At 41.9% G+C, this 21157-nt stretch overlaps 1 protein-coding gene across 1 annotated transcript in view; it reads right to left on the reverse strand.

Moving 5' to 3' along the window:
- Positions 1-3536, reverse strand: part of MACROH2A2 (macroH2A.2 histone) — a 43038-nt gene extending 39502 nt beyond the window's left edge. Inside the window, exon 1 of the mRNA XM_081158222.1 lies at positions 2887-3536. The gene's annotated coding sequence lies outside the window, so the exon portion shown is untranslated. The remainder of the gene's footprint in view (positions 1-2886) is intronic.
- Positions 3537-21157: the final 17621 nt, after the last annotated feature.

Below are 21157 nucleotides of genomic sequence, written 5' to 3' on the forward strand. Positions count from 1 at the left end.
CTCTTAGTGGGTGTCTGTTTTCCACACTCCCTTATCCATTTATATATGCAGTTTTACTTATAGAAATGCATAGTTTTGTTTTTAAAATGGTACCATATAGTATGTATGGTTCTGCAATGTGCTTTTTTCATTAATACTGCATGTCTTGGTGACCTTTCTGTCTTAATATAAATAGGCTTACTGCATTCTTTTTAACTGCTGCCTAACTTTCCAGAAGATAGATGTACCAGTTTACTTAGCCCTTAGATGTTTTCAATTTCAGAATTACCAAAACTCTGCAATGGAAGGGAATTACATAATCTTTGCATGTGTGTGCCTGCTTCTCTAGGATACATAACAAGAAATGGAATTGCTGGGTCACAGAATGTGCACATTAATTTTCATAGTGCCAAACTGCCCTCCAAATTAGCTACATCAATTCACACACCTGTTAGCAGTACATGAAAGAATCCGTTTTCCCACTAGCTTGCCAATATTAGTAACTTTTTACTTTGTTTTACCTGCATATATATTTTATCTCCTAGGCTTGGAGTTGAAAGCTCTCTGAGAGCAGATCCATGACTACTACCTCAGATCTGCATATCTTCCCTCATTCAGGGGTGTTTAAAAATTGGTGTTCAATAAATGATTGTCAAAGGATCTCTGACCGTAAGTTTTCTGATCATCTCTGCACAATACACACTTTTCCAAAAGCATTTACCAAGATTGCATCTAACTTTGAGGTTTCTTAAGAATGAAAAACATTCTTAAGAAAGTTGGTTGGATTTTTGCACATCCCTCCCCTGAACAAGTTACGGATCTCTCTCAGTTAAAGTTGCCTGAGACAGGATTCCCTCCTGCTTTGCTGGCGGGGGGCAGTGAAAACAGACTTGGTTGGCTCAGACAATAGCTGGCAGGGTGTGCCACCCGTTGGGAAAGAGCAGACTAAAGGCGCCTTAGAATTCCTGGGAATCAGACAGAAGATAGAATGAGGGAGCAAGGCCAGAATCTCTGAAACATTCTAGATCCAAGGAAATAAATTCTGTTATAGGGTTTTGAAATAGAGGAAACTATTAATAATGTTTAAAGCATGGTAACAAATGGATGCAGGTGAGGCGGAACTGTGACGGTAGGAAAAACTGGAGTGGAGAATTGAGCATATTTTTAAAGGAAGTTTAGAGAGAGGTCTTTAAAGATGTGAATTACAGGATTCAAGATAATTTTCCTCCAGGAAGTGCCTTTATTTATTTATTTATTTATTTATTTATATGAGAATCTTGGGTTAAAGTATTTCTAAAAATTCAAGAGCGTGGTTCCAAATCACGGCACTCTGAACATTATTTGAAAGTAAGAGTTTTCCAGAAGGCTAAGAGGTTTAACTTTCAGTGAAATCTGAACGAACTGAGAATTATGAGTAGCTCAGTTTGTGTTTCACAAAGGACCTGGTTCTAGATAAGAAACAACCGAAGTGAAGACGCATTTCCGCTCTTAAGAATGTTTCTTTTTCTCTCACCAACTGTGCAGCCCCGTGAGGGTCCAACTACATTTTGATATAACGCAGCTGAGGAGCGAGGACACCTTGCGCCGGGGGGCGTCGCTGCCCCAGGGGCCGGGCTCCCGGGGTCGGGGCGCCTGCGCCTGGCCCCGCTCGCAACGCCCCGGGCCCGGCGCGGGCTGGGCGCCAGGTGCCTCGGTCCCCGGGCGGCTGGGGCACGGGGGCTGCGCTGCACCCCTCAAACGCAGGGGCCCGCGCTCTGGTTCCTCGGCCCGTTTCTTCTCGCACTTTTCACCAGCTCTCTCCATAAATCCCAGCAGGGAAGGGGCCCAAGCCAAGCACGTGGTGGCCCATGTCGGCGACTGGAAACTCCCGGAGGAGGTGCATTCGGCTTTTGGGGGGCTCAGTGCCCTTTTGGCCATTGTTGTGTGGAACAAAAGAGGGCAGGAGCGGAGGGCGCCCCCACGAGGAAAGGCGGGAAAAGACACCCAGGGGCGCGATTTCGGAGGCGGGCGAGGCGGTAACTAGGGTGCTCCTGGGGAGCGGCCGGGAGCCCGGGGAGGCAGGGCCGGTCCCGCCCGCCGCGCCCCGCACGCGACGCGCCCCGCCGCCGGCGCCCGGCGCAGCCCTTCCCCGCGCCGCAGCCGCTTCACTTTGAACCCGCCTTTCCTTATTATTATTATTTTTTCCCGCGCAAAGCCGGAACCCGGGGCTGCCCAAGCGAGCGGCGCAGGGGCCGCCATTTCCCGGGGAAAGCGCGTCGCGCGTCGGCACCGGGCGCCCCGGAAAGGGAACCGGAGGGGAGTGCCCGGCCCCGAGCCCTCCTCCGCGCCCGCCCGGGCTCCCGGCTCCCGCGTCCTCGCGCCGGGGCCCCGCGCCCTTCCCTCCGCCCCCGCGCCCCTTCCATTGTCAGCCGGAGCGGCCGGCGCCCAGCCCAGGCGCCCTCGGAGGCCCCCGAGCGGCCCTGCCGGGCGCCCCCGGCCCCTGCGCAGCCCGCTGCCCCCGTGCCGGTCCCCTCGGCGGCGGGGCGCCTCCCTCCTCCTCCTGCGCCCCAAACTCCGCATCCCCAGGAGCCCTCCGCTCCCTCCGAGTCGAGCCTCGCCCGGGGCCCACCGCCGGACCCCGCATCCCTTCTCCTCCCTCCCTCTTCGCCAAGATGCCCCCGGCTCCTCACCGGCCGCAGGAATTTTACCGCTTCTTTACCAGCCCCCCTTTTCGATTTCCCGAGGAAGCAAGTTGGGCAGCTTGATTGATTAATTTCGCTTTTTGCTTTTTGCGGGTGCACCCGCAGGGGCTGGGCGGCGGGGAGAGGCAGGGGGTTCCCTCCGGCCCCTGCGCTGTTCCCGCGGCCGGTTTTGTTCCCGGACCCCGGAGACCCCCGAACAATAATGCCACCGCCATGGCGGGCTCACCTGGTGCTGCGCCGCCTGCTCCGGGCGCCGGTGCCCTGTGCGCGCCGCTCCCCGCGCGCAGCTTCGGCCGGCGCGGCGCCGGTGCGGGGCAGGACTCTTCGCCTTTCTTTAGGTTCTATCTGTGCGTGTCAATGGCGGCAAGCAGCAGTTCTCCGGGCCGCGGATAGTAGCGGGGGGAGGAGGAGGAGGGAAGGGATTGCTCCTTCTCCACATAACCACCTCTAGGAGGAGTTGCTCAGCCTCATCCCCCGCCAGCCCAGGCTCCGCCGCGGGTCCAGGGCTTTGCGTGGGGCTTGATGAGCTATTGTCCTTCAGGAGCATTAATGATGAAACCGCGCGGCCTCCGCGTCGCTGGCGGATCTGCTGGATGCTCTGAGGGCCACTTGCTAGGATCAGGCGTTCCCCAGAGCTGGGCACCGAGGGACTGTGGTCGTGATCCAGAGGCTGCAGGATCCACCTTGGGTGGCAGAAGGCGTGGGCGATCACGGGGCAGTCCTGGGGAAAGCCTTAGCAGGCGAAAGCGAAAAATGGCCCTTTCGATGCTCTCGTGTCCTTAAATAATAATAAATACATTCACGTTTTTGTCCACCACTGGGACCATAGCATAGGATGGCCACAGCCACAAGAACTGAGCGTTTACATCCATGCCTGTGGGCTTTTTATCAAATAAGACCGACTTAGAATCCAGCGTTGCGTAATATTTGGAGTAGCAGATGTATGTTTTAAGGTGGTTAAGACTGTGCCTGGACATAATTTTTAATTCAGTTGCTTTAGGTATGCTAATTTGTAATATCTCAGCTCTTACTAAGATTAACACGAGGCTATTGTCCTCAGGATCAATTTTATTAGTTTCTAGAAAAAATATTTTTACAGCAGTGTGGTGGACAATATCAGGTGTGACAATGGGGTTAGTAGTTGGTGTGTTCCTACTGGATCTGTTCTTTGTAACCAGAGATGCTGGCCAGGGCTCTATGGCTGGGGGGTGAGTCAAAGGAATTTGTTTAAATTTCAGTGGAAAGTGCTACCTTGCTATGGGCTAACCATGCTTCCTCTGATTTCTTCCTGATGACCCAAAGGATTGTGAGAGGCAAAATTTTGATGTTTCCACAAAAGAGAAACCCACAATTCTCCTGTGTTGGCCAAATGTGTGTGTTTCAAAGCTTCTCCCATTTGGTAGTATTGTGTATATTTGCTCCTATACATTTATAAATGTTTAGGCAATGGGAATCTTGGGGTGACCAAGAGCCTCCAGTTGCTTGAATGGGAAGAACCCAAGTGCCCACTGCCTTCTGGATTTATACTTAATCAGGGCTGTTGATGTATTTAGTAGATAATGCTTTAGACCATGTGCATTTTAAACAAGTGTTTGGGAAGTCAGCCGACTTCCCAAAAGATCATGGTTGTATCACAGAGGTATAAATAAACCTTTCTGTTTAAATCATATGGTTTCTCAAACTCTCCTGGACTCCATGGCCTCAGTTTGTTGAGGCTTCCTTCACTCTTCTTCCTACACTTATGACCTCACTGTTCTTTGTCTTTGAATGTACTCTCCAGGCCAGAAATCTAGTCAGGATAAAGTCCTCTTTTCCCAAGACACATATTTAAAGGGTTTCAAATGATCCCCTGTGGCGTCTCATAATGGCTTCAGTTTCCTCTTCCTATAGGAAGTGCCTATCTCCCTTCTTATAGAGATTTCTGGTGTCCATTCTTGATCGGCGTTAGCCTCCAGGCCAACATTCAGCGGGGTTCAGAAGCCTCCTGGGAGTGCCTGAAAAATATTCCCATCTTGTGATCCAGTGACTGAGATATAGTTTAGTAATTTATTAATATATATCAGATTCACACTCTCCCTGTAACTTCTCAATAAAAATGGTAGGTGTGGTCATTTTTATGTGCATGTTTTGTATATTGTTTCATCCTAGCATTTAGTTACGTACTATTCTGAGAAAAGCTGGATCTAAGTAACCTGTTAGGATTCTCCTATGTCCTACAGGCCGGTTTCTTCAAATCGATGATATAGTCGCAGCTCAGAGAATCAAGGAGAATGTCAGCTTCATGATACTCTTGTTCTTTGAAGGGATCACAGAGTTCAAACACTTTATGTTATAGAAAGAAATCTGGTGTTCAGGTGGGTGACGTGACTCACCCAAGGCCACGTGGGTAATTAGTGGCAGAGACGCTGGTGAATTTCCTTATACGCAGCCTAATGTAGTTTCCACCAGCTCCAAACTTCCCAGGATGTATGGGGGCAAATATGCAACCTAAGATGCAGTTGTAGTTAAATTATAGCTTTTTAATATTGAACATTTAACACATGAACAACATTTAACACAGATAATATTATGTAGTTAAAACACATTAAAAATAGTCAACATGACTATCAGTTTATCAGTAACCTTGAGTTCTGTAGTGGCTTCCAGCTCAGGGAACCTCTGACAAGGTGAAGAATAATGATGATAGGAATTTGCACATATCGAATACTTACTTGTGCACTAAGCTTTCCCTTTACTAACTCATTTAATCCTTAAAACAACTCTGTGAGGTGGGCACGTTTTCTTCCTTTTACGGATGGAGAAACAGGCAGAGAATGGATGAGAAACTTGTTCAGAGTTACAAAGTTAGGAGTAGCAGGTTCATGCTCTTAATCCCTGCCTTAGTCTGGTGGGATGGATGTGTCTGTTCTATTGAAACAAAGGAACTTTGTGATTAGTCACATTATTGAAAGTCCCTTGGACCATTCCCGATACATATCCTCAAGGAGTCAGTGAAAAGCCTAATTACAGGAGGTTTGGTTGATTACCATTGCACTGGAAATATTTTCTTAACCTTTGACCTGTATGTGTGCATAATATTATGAATAAATGTATTGATCGTGTGTTGACTCCGTTAGTGACAAGGATGTCTGGTAAACATTTCATTGGGATGCAGGATTAACTGCTTCTCCACTTAGAGACAGACATGTAGCATGATTTAGATATGAAAAAAAGTAATTAACCATGCAACTAGATTCATATTCTATTAAGTCTACTAGTAATTCATCCCCCAAATCATCTATTTTAAAAATAGCTTAATTTTACTTTCTCATGATCCAAATTTATGATGATGCGTGAATTGAGTGGGTTTTTATTTTCCATTAGTTCTAATCTAGTTTATGACACCTATTATAATTTGTGATCATTTTATCCTTTTGAAATCTTGGTATGCAATTACCCTATTAATTTCCTGACCCTTTGCTCTTCCGGAAAGACTGTGTCATGTAGGTATGTATTTATATATGACATATGTATATAAGATTTATATATCCAGATTAATTTTATTTGAGATTTCTGATCTTCTTTGAAGTAACCGGAGATTCCCTGAAGTATTATAAAAGCAGATGGAAATCATTGGTTTAAGCTCTTCTTTGAATGTACGTTAGGCCATTCTAGATGCTGTATTAATTCCATCAAGGCACCAACTGGCTTAACTCTAAACAGCGAGTTGGGGACCTGAGGTTATGAATGCAAACAAAGCACTAAGCTAAATGGTGCCCTTTATTCTATAAAGAAATACAGCTTCAAATGTACCAAGTACTAGGCAATCTTACTTTAAAATTTTTTATTAGCTAGAAATATGCAAAGTCTTTCCTGTTGTTTATATACGTATATATTATATTAACCCTAGGATATGCTTTTTTAATGATTTTAGAGGGAGAGGGAGAGGGACATAGAGAGTGAAACATCGATCCCACATGCTTCCCACACAGGCCCCACCCAGGAACTGAACTGGAAACCTGGGTATGTGCCCTGAACGTCTGACCAGGAATGGAGCCTGTAGCCCTTTGGTGCACCGGGCAATGCTCTAACCAGCTGAGCCGCACAGGCCAGGGCTCCTGCTGTTATATTTTAAATAGTGAGCATGATCAATGTTAAACATTTATTTCCTTGATCAGAACTGGTGGCTTTAGGATCTGAATCATTAGTGGAAAGGAATAATGCCCTTAAAGAAAGGACACATAGGCAGCCATTATGCTAAGAAAGCCCATTCTTAGTATCTCTGGCTAAAATAAACATCTCTAACAAAAGAAACTCTTTACTAGTCTTGGTTCTTAAAAACAACAACAACAACAACAACAAAATATGTCCCTTTGGATACTAAGTCCAGACCTTTTGGCTCTGGAAAAAGGAATTTAAATGAGTGGGAATGTGTGTGTATAGATGCATATCTGTGTATATGCATTTGTATATGGATAAATAAATATTTGGTGTGTGTTACATGTGTGTACATTATAAGATGGGTAGTGATTCAGACTTTAGTAGGCTCAGAGTTAAGGCTGATTTGGATTTTAAAGGAATCTACCAAATGTTTAGTGTTTAACCGATAACTGTTGTGTAAAGGAAAATGAAATGTTTCAGATTTTTAAGAGAAATATATTGTCAGCCCCAATTATACAAAGTTGTGGTTAGGAAAATAAGGCACATGGTGTCATTAAATTTAATGGAAGCAGAACCCAGAGCTGAGGGGAGTGTGCCAGTTGGTGTCTTGGTCTGTTTGGTGCCAGAGCTCTCTGGGAGATCAACCCCTAGGCAGAGCTGTTTGCAACAACTGTGATGGGAAGTGGCAGCATGCGTCTAGGAGTTCGGACCTAGCATCTGTGTTGGGGGATCTGTGCAGTGTAGCCTCACACCTAAACAAAATTGCTCTTTACAATTTAGATCAATTCCAGAGAATAGGGGTATTGATTTTCCAAATCTACAAAAGCAGAATACCATAGTAAAACTATAATTTATTTATACAAATGGTGTGTTTTCACCAAGGCCATCTGTCAGTTGACTCTCTGATCTAAAACAAATCTGTTTGTTCCCCAGAAGAAATAACATGTCTGTTGAAAAACGATTATGGACGACAGGCTGCCCAATCCACCAGCCATTGTATAATAGTAACTATTTATGATATATTTACTTCTAAGGGAGTACTGTGAGTGGAAACTATTACTTGTAAAGTATGGTAATTAATTTTTCATTACCTCAAAGCCAAGAAATAGAGCCCAGTTGCATTTATTAAGACTGCTGCACAAGAAACATGTTTCTTCTGGAAAAAAATATCCAAATAAAAGCATTCAGAGAACTTTGGCCACGTGACAGCTCAGTACTCTGTGGGTGGGGATAGGAGCACGTGCTTGAACTCAAGCCCTGAATTCACTTTTGGAGGACTAAACGGCAGATCACTATTGAATGACCTGGCCACTTGATCTCTGGACATCACTGATGGCCCTTATTAAACATTAGATCTTGCCATTAATGCCAAAAGAAGAAAGGACTCTAGGCTGGAAGAAACAGAAGTGGAAGAGAAGGGAAGGCTCCCTATCCCAATCCCCCTACACACAAAGGAGACACTCAAGTGAATGTTTATTTATTTTTTAATAGTTATTTTGTAGTGGAATCAAATATTTCTTAATATGTACTCTCATCAAGAAACTGGACTAGGTCACATGAGCGGTACAAAGAGGCATGTACTCTTCTCTCAGGAAACTTGTATCTACCTGATAACTCAGGACATGGCAATAGGTATAGTAATCACCTTAAAATTAACAATGAAAGATAGTCAGCAAAAGTCAGGAGTCATCACTTAACACCAATTCTTACATTTTGGTTTTCCAAAGCATTAAAACTAGTTTAACCAGGCTCCCCACCCCACCCTACCCCACCCCTCCCCAATTTTATTTTATTTACTTTTAATTTAATTTAATTTTTCAAACATGTAAAAAATAGGTAACACTTGAGTATGATACACAAGTCAAAAGATACAAAAGTAGATGGTCTGAGTGGTCCTTTCCCGTGTCCCCCGGGTGGGTGGTTGCCCTCTCCAAGGGAGCTAAAGTTAAGTTTCTTCTGTGTCCTTCCAAGCACGTACTTTTCTCCCGGGTTTCTCTTTGTGGATAGAGGCCTTATTGGTCTCTTCCAGGGGACTCTGGAGGAGTCTTAATATTCAAATCCCAAAGGCGACAGATTGAAAGGCAGCACATGCACTCCTGTCTGCTGAGCTCTCAGGCGGTGAGTGGACTCAGGGGCTCAAAGGCAGGATGCTGATGAAGGTATCCATGTGGGATCTCCAGGTCTGGGAGAGTCCTCACCTGGCTTAAGTCAAAGCCCAGGGATACTGGCACTGAGATACATTCTGTCTCAGGCTGACAGTTCAGGATCCCAGCTCTGGAGCTAAGAGGATCCTCCCTTTACCTCTTGATGGATCCTTGAAGGTGCCCACGGGCCACTCCGCTTTACTTCCCACAAAACACCTCCTAGCAGTTAGATTGAGGACCTACTATGGGGAGCCATGGAACAAGGGGGAGGGCTTGGTACTGACTTTGGTTAGCAGTGAGGTCTTGGAGCTTCTTGTGGGTAGGGGAAGCAACAGTCTGAGGGCTATGCTTTTGGGAGATTCCTGACGACTGTGCATGCACAATGGATGGTTTGGTGGGGAGAGCCTGGAGCAGAAAGACCAGCCCTTCCCCACCTGCTGGAGCCGGCTCCCTTGGCTCCACTCAACAGAATCACCTTCCTCTTTATGCAGGTCGCATTTTCATTTCCCCTACAGTACAACAGGACAGCTGATCACATTTTAAAAACTAATGATGTGCATTAAAATCAGCATTTTGAATGAGAAAAGGTGAAGAACAGCCCATCACAACAAATCATTGAAATTTACCCGGGGCACCTTCCTCTCTACCTCTCCCTGTCCTCTCTGCGAATATCTCTGGCAAGAGGCACACTTTACAGCCTCAGAGACACTTGTCTTCCAAGCTTGTCTTGTGGGCCTCAAGTCACACAGCCAGTGAGAGGCCTGGCAGGCGTCAGAACTGGGGCTTTGTGAGAGATTCTAAGTTTTTTTCCATTCCGCCTCATTGCCCCAGTTAATCTCACCATCATTGCGTGTGTTTGTGTGTGTGTGTTTGTGTGTGTGTGTACATATCATATCATATCATAGGCTAGAATGGACTCCCAAATATTTCAACATAAGAATTTTTAGAATTGGTTTTATGTGGAGAATTAAAAATGGCCCACTCTTTATTTACATGTTTATTTTCATAAAAGGATACTCTTCAAAGAGGCATATTAAAAAGACTTATTTAGAATCTTAAGGTATATTCATAATTTATGACTGATAGATTGTGTCGTCACCCATTTCCTGATGAAGTTCCCTGTGCAAGGTCGCAGCAGCCTGTCGTTTGAGTCCAGTTTTGTCAGGAGGCCCAGTTCTCTCTCCGGTTCACCACTCTGCCTCTCTTTTTGTTCCTTTCATCCAGCTCATTCGATGAGGGTTTGCTCCACTTCGTTCCGTGTCAATGATCATAAAATTAAGTTCTCAAATAATCAGACAAGTGAGCAAGAAGAACCTTACTTAGAGCCAGAGGGGATGGTCACAATTTAAGATCTTTAGGAACTTTCAAAATGATGTCCCTGCAGAGTGGCTCTGATAGCTGCTGCTCATCCAGATGAGAAACCACTGGCTCAGAACCAGCCAGCTCCGAACAGCAGGGCCTCCTGCGCTCCTCCAGAGTGTTTCTTTCTTTCCATGGTGGCTGCTGAAACGCAGGCTCTAGGAATCCTGCCCTAAATGTGCCACCTGGGACCCTGGGCTATTAAGGGCTATTGCTAGTGGTCCTCTGTCTAGGAAATGATTCCAGGACTACATTATCCATCTTTGAGTCAGCTTAAGGGACTGCATACGTTACTATAGAGTGCTGCAGTGATATATATGTTTGCTTTGGTAACCCATATGGTCATTTGTAATGAAAATTATGTTCAGGACATTATAGTACATAAGCCACAGAAGCAAATGTTCACCCCTCGGAGGCTCTTATTCTTTAAAGAATAAACTCTGGAGGCTAACAGTCACATGTACATATTTCTGTTTTCCAAGCAGAATGAGTGCTCAGATTACCTTTAGCTCACACATATGTAGCCTTAAAATGGTTATGTGTATTAATGATTCAACTGAATTCAATTGGAACTATTTAAAATTTTCTAATGTTGCTTCAAGTTTAGATAAAATCCCAATTTTTGAATTCCGTCATCATGAAATAAGCTCTGCATTATATTTAGTGAGAGTACATGACATCCCATTTTCTTCACATTTGTAAATTTAAAAGAAGGAATAATCAAACTAGGCATTCTTTTTTAAAAAAAAAGTGCACTGTAATTCCTTTGCTAATCTTTTGAATGCATGAGCTGTTTTATTGGGAAACGCTGTAAGGCTGATATTCTATGTGGTTAATCTTACTTGACCCAACCCCAGTCATTCACAAACAGCAGATGTGCACGGTATATTTTTCACTGTCCTGCTTGCTCTGTGAGCAATTAAGTGTGTAGTACACTGTGTACTCTTCAGGGCCTCGGGTTTCTAGTCAGACCTGGTATTTTGCCGGTGTTGATTTTCCTCTGTTGGTGTACAGCGTTCGGGTGCCGTTAGAGGCTGCTTCATTTAGGCTTGTTTTTGTCTGGGGGGTGCTGCTAATTCAGGCATAAGGTTTATGTCAGAGGAAATTCAGAGGCATTTGATATTTCTGCTTGGAATACTGAAAGCACAGGGGGCTTTCTGCAGAATTTGTAAATGCAAAAGCTCAGTCTCCCTGCTTACAAAACAATCACAAGATGTTTTGGACGATATCAGAGCCTCCTAGAGAAATGTCCAGGGTAGCTGATTGTCAGCTCTGGCTTAGCCCCAAGCTCTCAGCCAAAATTATTATTAGTTAGAATAACAGATTCATAAAATGCGATTTTAGCTGTCTTTAATTCAGTCCTGTACCTGAAATGTTTTGAATGCCTACTTCCTGTTGTTAGCACAAACCACGAAGCAGTCTGGATGGGAACGGGCAGGGCCAATGCAGTCACATCAAAGACGCGAGTAGTGAAATGGGTCCAAAGGTGCGAATCTTGTTCCTAGTGACCATATATACAATTTGTGGATAAAATATTTTTATTCTAAGTATTTGTTCGTTTAATTTATTTTTTTCCTGATTATAAAAGTAAATAATACTCATTGTAGGCATTTTGGAAAAAAAAGGAAAGTAGACATTATTCTTAATCTCAGCATAAATAAAGTAACCATTGTTAATACTTTTTTCATATTCCTGTCTTTTTAAAAAAGTACTTCTGAAAGGTTCACAAAGATTTTGGACATAGAGGATATCATGCTAAGTGAAATAGAGAGAGACAAATGCTGTATGATCTCACTTACACATGGAGCTTAAAAAGAGAAACCAAATGAATCAACTAAACAACATAGAAACAGACACATAGATACAGGGAACAAGCTGACGGCTGCCAAAGGGGAGGGGCCAGGCGGATGGGAATACGCATTTTTAACTTTATATTGTTTTAAAAAACTTTATGCTATAAAGTAAAACATACATAGAAAATGACACAAAAGTATGGCTTAATATCCATTATTACAAGGTGAACATTCCAGTATCCAAAGAAAGAAACAGAACTTTGCCAAAAGCACCAGAAGGCCCTCGGTCAGCCCCATCACCATCTCGACTCCTTCACTCCCCACAAAAGTAACCACTGTTCTGTCCATTATCATGAATAGCATCGTTTTCATTTATAACTTCTACATACTTTATAAGCCGCAGAATACATTGTTATTACTTTTGCATTAAATTATCAATGATCTTTAAAACTTTTTTTAAAAATAAAAAAAACACTTTTATATTTACCCAAATATTTACCATTTCTGGTGTTCTTCATTCCTTTGTATAGATCCAGATTTCCACCTGTTATAATTCTCCTTCTGCCTGCAGAACTTTCTTTAACATTTCCTGAAGTGCAGCTAATAAATTCCTTCAGTTTTTCGAAATATTGAAAAATATTTTTTCTGCATATAGAATTATAGGATGGCTAGTTGTTCTTGTTTAGTACTTAAAACAAAATTGGTCCAGTGTTTCTGGCTTGCATTGCTTCCATCCAGAAGTCAGTTGTTTCTTATCTTTGCGCTTCTAGCTGCTTATAAGATTTTATCTTAATCACTGGTTTTAAGCAATTTGATTATGATATGCCTTGGTAGAGTTTTCTTCTTGCTCACTTAACTTCTTGCATCTATGGTTTAATAATTTTGATAAAATTTGGAAAAATTTCAGCCATTATTTCTTCAATTGTTTTTTGGCCCCATCCCTTGTCTTTCCTCCCCCCGGGGGACTCCAATTGCACATTTTTAGGCCACTGGAAGTTATCTCACTGCTCACTGATGCTCTGTGGGTTTTTTTTTTTTTTTTCCTTCAGTCTTTTTTCTCTGTGCGTTTAATTTGGGTAATTTCTATTGCAGTGTCTTCAAGTTCATTACCTTTTTCCTCTGCAATGTCTAATATGCTGTTCCTTCTGTCCAGTGTGTTTTTAAAATCTCAGATATTGCAGTTTTCACCTCTAGAAGTTCATTTAGGTCTTTAAAATATTTTTCATATTTCTACATGCTCAATCTTTTCTCAATGTTATTGAATATATAGACTGTAATTATAATAACTTTTTATGTCCTTGTTTACTAATTCTATGCAAATCATCGCTGTACCTCCTTATCATGGATCCTAATTTCCTGTTCCTTTTTGTGCCTGGTAATTTTTTATTGGCTCCAGATATTGTGAGTGCTGGATAGTTTGCATTCCTACAAATATTCTTGAGTTTATTCCTGGGGTTTAGTTAAGTTACTTGGAAAGAGTTTGATTTCTTTGAGACTTGCTTTTAAGCTCTGTCAGGCAGGATCAGAGCAGCCTTTGTTGTAGGGCTGATTTTGCCTCATGAATTACAAGCCTTTTCCTCTCTGGTCTGTGCAACCACAGACTTCTCCTGGTACTATGTAAACTCTAGATGTTGTTCACTTTGCTCCTTTTGAGGGGTTCTTTCTCCAGATTTGGGTAGTTTCCTTACGTCCATGTGCTTATCAGTACTCAAGGGACGCCCTCTGCAGATCTCTGGAGCCCTCTCTGTGGGCCCCTCTCCTCTCCTGTGCTTTGCCCTGTGGGTTCTAGCCACACAGCCTCCTTGAGCTCCTAGCTTTGTCTCCTCAACTCAGGAAGACTGTGGGTTCCTCTTCTCTGTGGTTTGGCCTGGATGTTTTCTCCAGGCTTAAGTAAGCTGGGGCAATTTTAGAACCCACTTCATTTGTTTCTGCTCTTTCAGGGATTAGTGTTCTGTGCAGTCAGATAACCAATGTCTAAAACCAGGTGTTTTAAAATACATTTTGTCTTGTGTTTTATTTATTTCATGCAGAAGGGTATATCTGGTCCTGTAACTCCTTCGTGGTCAGAAGCAGCAGTTTTATCTGAACTTTTATAATGATCACTTCCTTATGTTACTTTGTAGTTTTATCACCCAAATATACATCTCTAGAAACTATAGGTTAGTCTTGCTTATTAAAAATTATTATACATCTTTTAAGTATTTTTTAATATACAAAATCATTTTCCATGCCTCTCTTTTCATTTTATCTGTGAAAGAACGGAACTGTTTGACTTGCGGTTTCTCGTGCTCTGGATTTTGCTGGTGAATATCTGTGATGCAGTTCAATACATTGCTTTAGTCTCTTGTATTTCCTGCCACTGGGTAGCAGATCCAGGGGTCTGATCAGATTTGGGTTCAATGTCTTTGGCAAGATTATAGTGCTGCTGCGCTCTTTCACCAGGAGGCACATGACATCTGGTTGTCTCTCTTTTTGTGATGTTGGCATTAATGCTTAATGCCAAAATTTATCAATTGATTGAGGATTGTAAAATGGTGATATTCTAATTCTTTAATTTCTTTTTCATTCATTAGATAGAGTACCTTTATGAAAAGACACATTACCTCATTACTATTTGATTACCCATGATACAGTTTATATGGGAAAGCAGAATGAATGATTCATTTAAGATAATGAATTGGTTTCATATTATTCTCTCAGGATGACCCATTCGTTTTTTAAAAAATCATTTTTAATATTTTAACTCATAGACTGATGGGTTTTAATCAATTACAGTTATTATCCTTTTTGAAGCTCAAATTGTCCCTTCTCTGGCTTGGGAGAGCCTCTTCAAGTTGGCTCTGAGTCCTTATAACACCTTAGTCACTTGATAACTGCTTCTTTATCTAGTGTGAAGAGATGTTCCAGGCTCATTTTATACAAATTCTGCCTCAAACCAGGAAGAGCAGCTTCCCCAAGAAGCCCTAATTTACTTTTGTGGAAAATGGTATTTCAAACAATCTGAGCACTAGGGATGATCCTTACTATTAGGTTGTCATTGTTTTCAGGCTTCTTTATGAACAGAGCTAAGATCTTTTAAAATTGAATTTTATTGATTTTTAGAGAAAGAGGAAGGGAGAGAGAGAGAGAAACATCAGTTTGTTGTTCCACCCATTCATGCATTCATTGGCTGACTCTTGCATGTGCCTGTCCAGGGATCGGACCCGCAACCTTGGTGTATAGGGAGCTACCCAGTCAGGGCCCAGAGCTAAGATTTTATATGTGTGCTTATGTGTGTGTATTTTTTTATTTTAGAAGATAAAATCTCATGAGTTTATATTGATACTTTTAATTCATTACCACAGAGTTGTAAAATTCAACCTCTTCTATATTGCATCTGTATCTCCTCTCTTCTACACCAGGAATCTTGATTCTCCAGGACACAAGAGATGATAGAATTAGAATAACCCATAATCACTCATTTTACTTTATCCGTCACTCACACAAAACACCCTCAGAATAATAATTGCAATACTACCACCACCAATGTTATCACTAAGAGCAGTTAAATACTTTTTTTGCATATGGTCTCCCCATTCTACCTCCATTTAAAAATGATTAACTGTACTTACCTTGTTTGAAATTCACAGTAAGCCACTGCATACAATAAATCTCTTCCTTTTAGGCCTCATTTAGTGTTATTTCTATAGATAACTACATGTTCATTACTTATCGCCAGTCCTTATGTTAAATATTTTGCTTGACTGAAGCTCATTCATCAGTATATTTCTCAAGGAGGGCTCGTAGGACCAAAGTTCTCTGTGTTTCTGCATATTGATGACATTTTTTGCCCTTTATACTTAAATGTCACTTTTAGTGCTTATAAAATCCTTGGCTCATATTTTCCGTCTTTTAGTGTCTTAAAAATTTTCTCCATTTGCTTCTGGAGGAACATTAATGCAGAAATATTTTATGATAGTATAATTCTTTCTCTTATAATTCATCTACAGTTTTAACTAGACGCTCAAAGTATTTTTTTCTTTTTAATTTAGTGATTTCATTAGAATACTTTGTGATATGGGTCATTCTGGATTGATAATCTTAGGTACATGGTGTATTCTTTTAAAATGTAGTTTCAAAACTAATTTTATTTCAGAAATCTGTTTTTGAATTACAGTTTTTGGCATTTATTCTGTTTCCTTGTTTTAGTTTTTCTCTTGGAGACTCTTATTACTTCTATATTGAATCTTCTTTTGAAAAAGTATTTGCTACTTTTTCTCTAATCTTCTTTAACACTTCTGAAATTTCTTGCTGTTATTAAATAAACTTGATTTTTAGAGAACTTTTAAGGTCACCAACAAAATTGGGTAGAAAGTACAGAGTGTTCCCACATGTTCCTCCCCCCGCCCCCCAGACACATAATCCCCCGGCGCTATCAACATCCAGCAGCGAAATGGTGCATCAGTTTCAATTGATGAAACTACCGTGACATGTTGTTACCCAAAATATAGTTTACGCTGGGCTTCACTCTTGGGGTTGCACATTCTGTGGGTTTCAACAAATGTATAACGACATGTATCCACCATTTAGTATCATGCAGAATAAAGATATTAATATATTTGGATTAATATCTACCATATTTATTACTGTTTTTATTTGTTGCCCTTACTCTTTGTTCCTACTTTTGTCTTTCTGCTTTTTTTAAAAAATAATTTTTTAAAATATATCTCTATTGATTTCAGAGAGAGGAAGGGAAAGGGGCAGAGAGAGAGAGAGATAGAGAGAGAAACATCAATGATGAGAGAGTCATTGATCGGCTGCCTCCTGCAGGCCCCTCACTGGGGGTTCAAGCCCGAAACCTGGGCATGAGCCACGTCCAACTGGGCTCTTTCTGCTTTTTGTGGTTTTAATTGAGCATTTTATATGATTTCATATTCTCTCATTTCTTAGCACATCATTTACACTTTAGAAAACACACACCTTTTTTAGTGGTTGCTCTAGAGTTTGCAATATACATTCACAACTAATCCAAGTCCAGTTTAAAATAGGACTAGACAGCTTCATGGAGAGTGCAAATACCTTATAATAACAAAATAATTTTCATTCCTCCCTCCCATCCCTTATATCATTGCTGTCATTTATTTTACTTATACATAAGCAAATTTTTTATATATATACATAATTTATATATATAATTATACATAATGAAGTACATTGTCATTATTTTGAACAAATTGTTAGCTGTTATATCAATTAAGAATAAGAGAAATAAGTGTTTATTTTAGCTTCACTTATTCATTCTCTGATGTGCCTCCTTTCTGTATGTAGATGTGAGTTTCTGACCTGTATCACTTTCCTTCTCTCTGAAGAACTTTAAAAATTTCTGTCAAGGCAGGTCTACTAGCAACAAATTCCCTCAGTTTTTGTTTTGTTTTTTGGTCTGAGCAAGTATTTCTCCTTCACTTTTGAAGGATAATTTTTCAGGGCACAGAATTTTAGGTTGGCATTTTTCTTTTTCTTTTAACACTTTAAATGAATATTTCACTTTGCTCCCTATTTGCTTGCTTGGTTTCTGAGAAGTCAGATGTAATTCTTATCTTTGCTGCTCTATAAGTAGGGCATTTCCCCCCACTCTGACTTATTTCAAGATTTTTCTCCTTACTTTGATTTTCTGAAATTTGGATAGGATATGCCAAAGTGTAGTTATTTATTTTTTGCACCCATCCTGCTTGGTGTTCTCCGTGTGTCTGGGCCTGGGGTTGGAGTACTGAGTAAAAGGAACAGCAGTGCATGGGCCTTTAGTAATGTAGCGGTGAGATGTGGGGGAAGGGGAGCGTCCTGTCGTCCATGACTAAGTCTCAGTCTGCCGGGGAGCCTGTGTCCCTGGACTGTGAACTTCCCTGGGGCAGTTCCCCCCACCCTCAGGAGGTGGGACAGGATGCTTAGAGGGACCTGGAGTCGGCTATCTCCCTTTCAGTGGGCTGGGTAGGCTCTGAGAGAACCCCAGCAGGTTAGGCTTTGGTAAAATAATTTCCCTCAGGGCATGGCTTGTGAACAGAGTGTTCTAGCAAATCTCAGCCGGGCTCCTCTCCCTTCTCCTGCCGGGAGCACAGAGCATTTTCCTCTGATACACACGCTGAGGACCTTCTAGGGCTCCTGGAGGTAAAACTCACAAATGTGAAGGGTTACCCTGGGCCTGGTTCCCTGGAGTGACTGAGTCTCAGGCTTGCCCGCAGGAGCCTCCAGCGACTCATCAGCGCCAGTTCAGGTTTCCCACCGGCCTGCTGCTCAGGGAAGATTCGCTCCCGCACAGGACTCTCTGCAGCCGGGCGCCAGCGTCTCCAGCTTAGGGCCTCATTCTTCCTTTTAGGCCTGCAGGGTCTCATTTGAAAGCTCTTTCCTCCTTGGTGGCTCAGCTTCAATTTTTGTTCTCCCCAGACATCTGTGAGTCAGCGAGTCACCTGAGAGCCCTGCTCCACTTCTCAGCTGTTGTTTTCAGATCGGCAAGTAGTTAAGGGGGGCGGAGCTGGGCCCAGGGGTTATATGGCCCTTTCTGGGCCTTCCTTTATTCTGAATTCTTTGCTCTGTAAGTGTGAACTACTTTGATAGCTCTCCAACACCTTCATGTAAAGTTAAAAATATTTAGTCTAGCTTTTATGGCTGTTCTCAGCAGAACAAAACAAGCTAGACTATCATTTTCAGAATAGAACCCGCTTCAGTGGGTTTTAACTTAGGTAAATATTTAAATGATTTTTCTAGGATTTCTAATTGCTTTTTAAAAAAATGGTCCGATCTATTTCATAGTGTCTTGTTCATTCAAAATAGTTTCTGCACTTAAAATATCTCTAAACATTTTAAGCAGATGGTCTTTATCGTTCAGTGTTCTATTGGCTTTGGTTCTTAGGATATTATTTCTCCTCAATGGAGCTTTGTGCCTTGTATGTTCTTTAATTTTAAAAAAAATTTTCTTTATCGTTGAAAATATTACAGATGTCCCCTTTTCCCCCCCATTGATCCCTTCCACCCTGCCCCCACTCCCTGCCCCAGGTCTTTATCACACTATTCTCTGTGTCCATGGGTTATGCATATATGCATATAAATTCTTTGGTTGACCTCTCCTCACAATGTTCTGTAATTTTTTATTGCAAACTAATCTTCACCAAGAGTCATTACTGTTGGAGTTCTCATATGATTTGTAGAAATTTTCTAATAACCAAGTCTGCATTTGCCTCTGGTAATACTTAAGGGTTTTACTATCTCCAGCCAATTTTAATGTTAATTTCAGGTTTGTAGGTAGAGGGGGAATGGGAATTGCTCCTAATAGTAATGGGGTTTCTTTTGGGGTGGTGAAAATGTTCTGAATGAGATAGTTGTGATGCTTGCACAACTTTATGAATAAACTAAAAACCACTGAGTTGACACTTTAAAGTGGTGTGAATTTTATTTTATGTAAGCTATACAATAAAAACAAAAAAAATCCAAGTTTATATACCACTCAAATAATGTAAATTCAGACTGTGCATCCTTCCGAGGCCCAGGTGGACAGTAGATTTCTTTGCTGCATCCCTGGGCCTGTGGATGGTGTGTTTTAGTCCCTATTTTAAAGACAAAGCAATTCAAGGGGACTTTATTTTAACTCTTGCCTCATACAAACCTTAAACCTTTGTTCTTGCTATTAGTGGGCATTAAAATCCCAACTTCAAGCTCTTATGTCTTAAGTCTAATATCCCTTAATGCCATCATACTTTTTCTTCCTTCTTACCATTCTAATTTGAATTCTCTTTTTATTTTTGGCTCTGGGAGCTTTTTTCCCCTTGCTTTAGAGCTGTCTCTTTGGGTTAGCTAATTATTTTAAAAGCTGGTTAGTATAGCATACTATAGTACATACATTTATTTACCCCTTTCCCTATTTTTGCTACTACAAATAACACTGCAAGAAACATTCTTGCATGAATGTTTTTATGGGCTGAGTCTTTTAGTTTTTTTGCAAGGTAGAGTCACATAAGTGGGACTGTTGTGTCAAATGTATGAACATTTTGAATGTCAATAGCTATCGCCAGCTAACTTTTCAAAAATGTTGTGGAATCCCCCAAGCCCGGCAGCACGTGTGAGACAGCGCTGGCCAGGGCTGCCGGTGGCTGCAGCCCTCTCAGATGGCGCGAGGGGGACCGAGCGCCTTTCCCCGAGGGAGCTCTCGTGGGGGTGATGGGTGGTGGAGGCGGAGGAGGCAGAGAGGACACCTCAAGAGGGGTATATCGGACTGCTTAGAATTGGGCAGGCGGTTGTTTGATTAATTAATTTTGAAAAGGGAGAGAGAGAAAATTTATGAAGTTTGTGAAGCAGGTCTTACCAGTTGTAGAAGGTATAATTCATACTAAAGATTAGCCCTGTTCATCCTTTAAATAATATGCTTTAAAGTCAGGCCCCATGGCCCAGTTGGCCCATAAAGGTAACTTCCAGGCCCCCGTTAAGGTGGTTCCACTATCTGTTCAATTGTTCTGGAATTACTGGGTCTTTAATTCAATTTTGTTCAGTCTTACTCTTTGGATACACCTCTCAATGTTTATCCCCAAAGAGACTGACTTTGGCAACTGTTCTCTTGGGCTGAAGCCCCCCCCCCCGCCCCCATGGATGCTGGCTTTAGTCTTCTCTCCCAGCTTTTGACTGTTTGGGAATATGGTCTTTGCATGCACTCACTTGACCACTCTTAAATTCAACCCCTGGCCCACCTGGGGTGGGTTGGAGTTGGAAAAACTAGCCATCTAGTCGTTGAAACTTCTGATTTTTTTTTCTGTGATGGGAGATAGCATTGGGAGTTAAGGAGAAGGTGAGTTGTAAAGATGAGTGTCATTTTGAGAATATTCATATTTATAACTAACATTGATGCTTTTGAATACATGGTAAGGAGATGGAGAGAATGGCTAATGAGTTTCAAGCACAGAGGGTTTATTAGGGAAAACAGTTTGATCAGGCAACATTTTGTAGCTTATTTTGATAGCTTTCAAATTAGAGGAGATGCAGTAGATGTAATATGCATAAGTGTTAGCAACACATTTCAGTGTTTGAAAATTTTACTAGTAAA

This window comes from Miniopterus schreibersii (genome assembly GCF_964146895.1).
Source record: "Miniopterus schreibersii genome assembly, chromosome: 14".
NCBI classification, from domain to species: domain Eukaryota; kingdom Metazoa; phylum Chordata; class Mammalia; order Chiroptera; family Miniopteridae; genus Miniopterus; species Miniopterus schreibersii.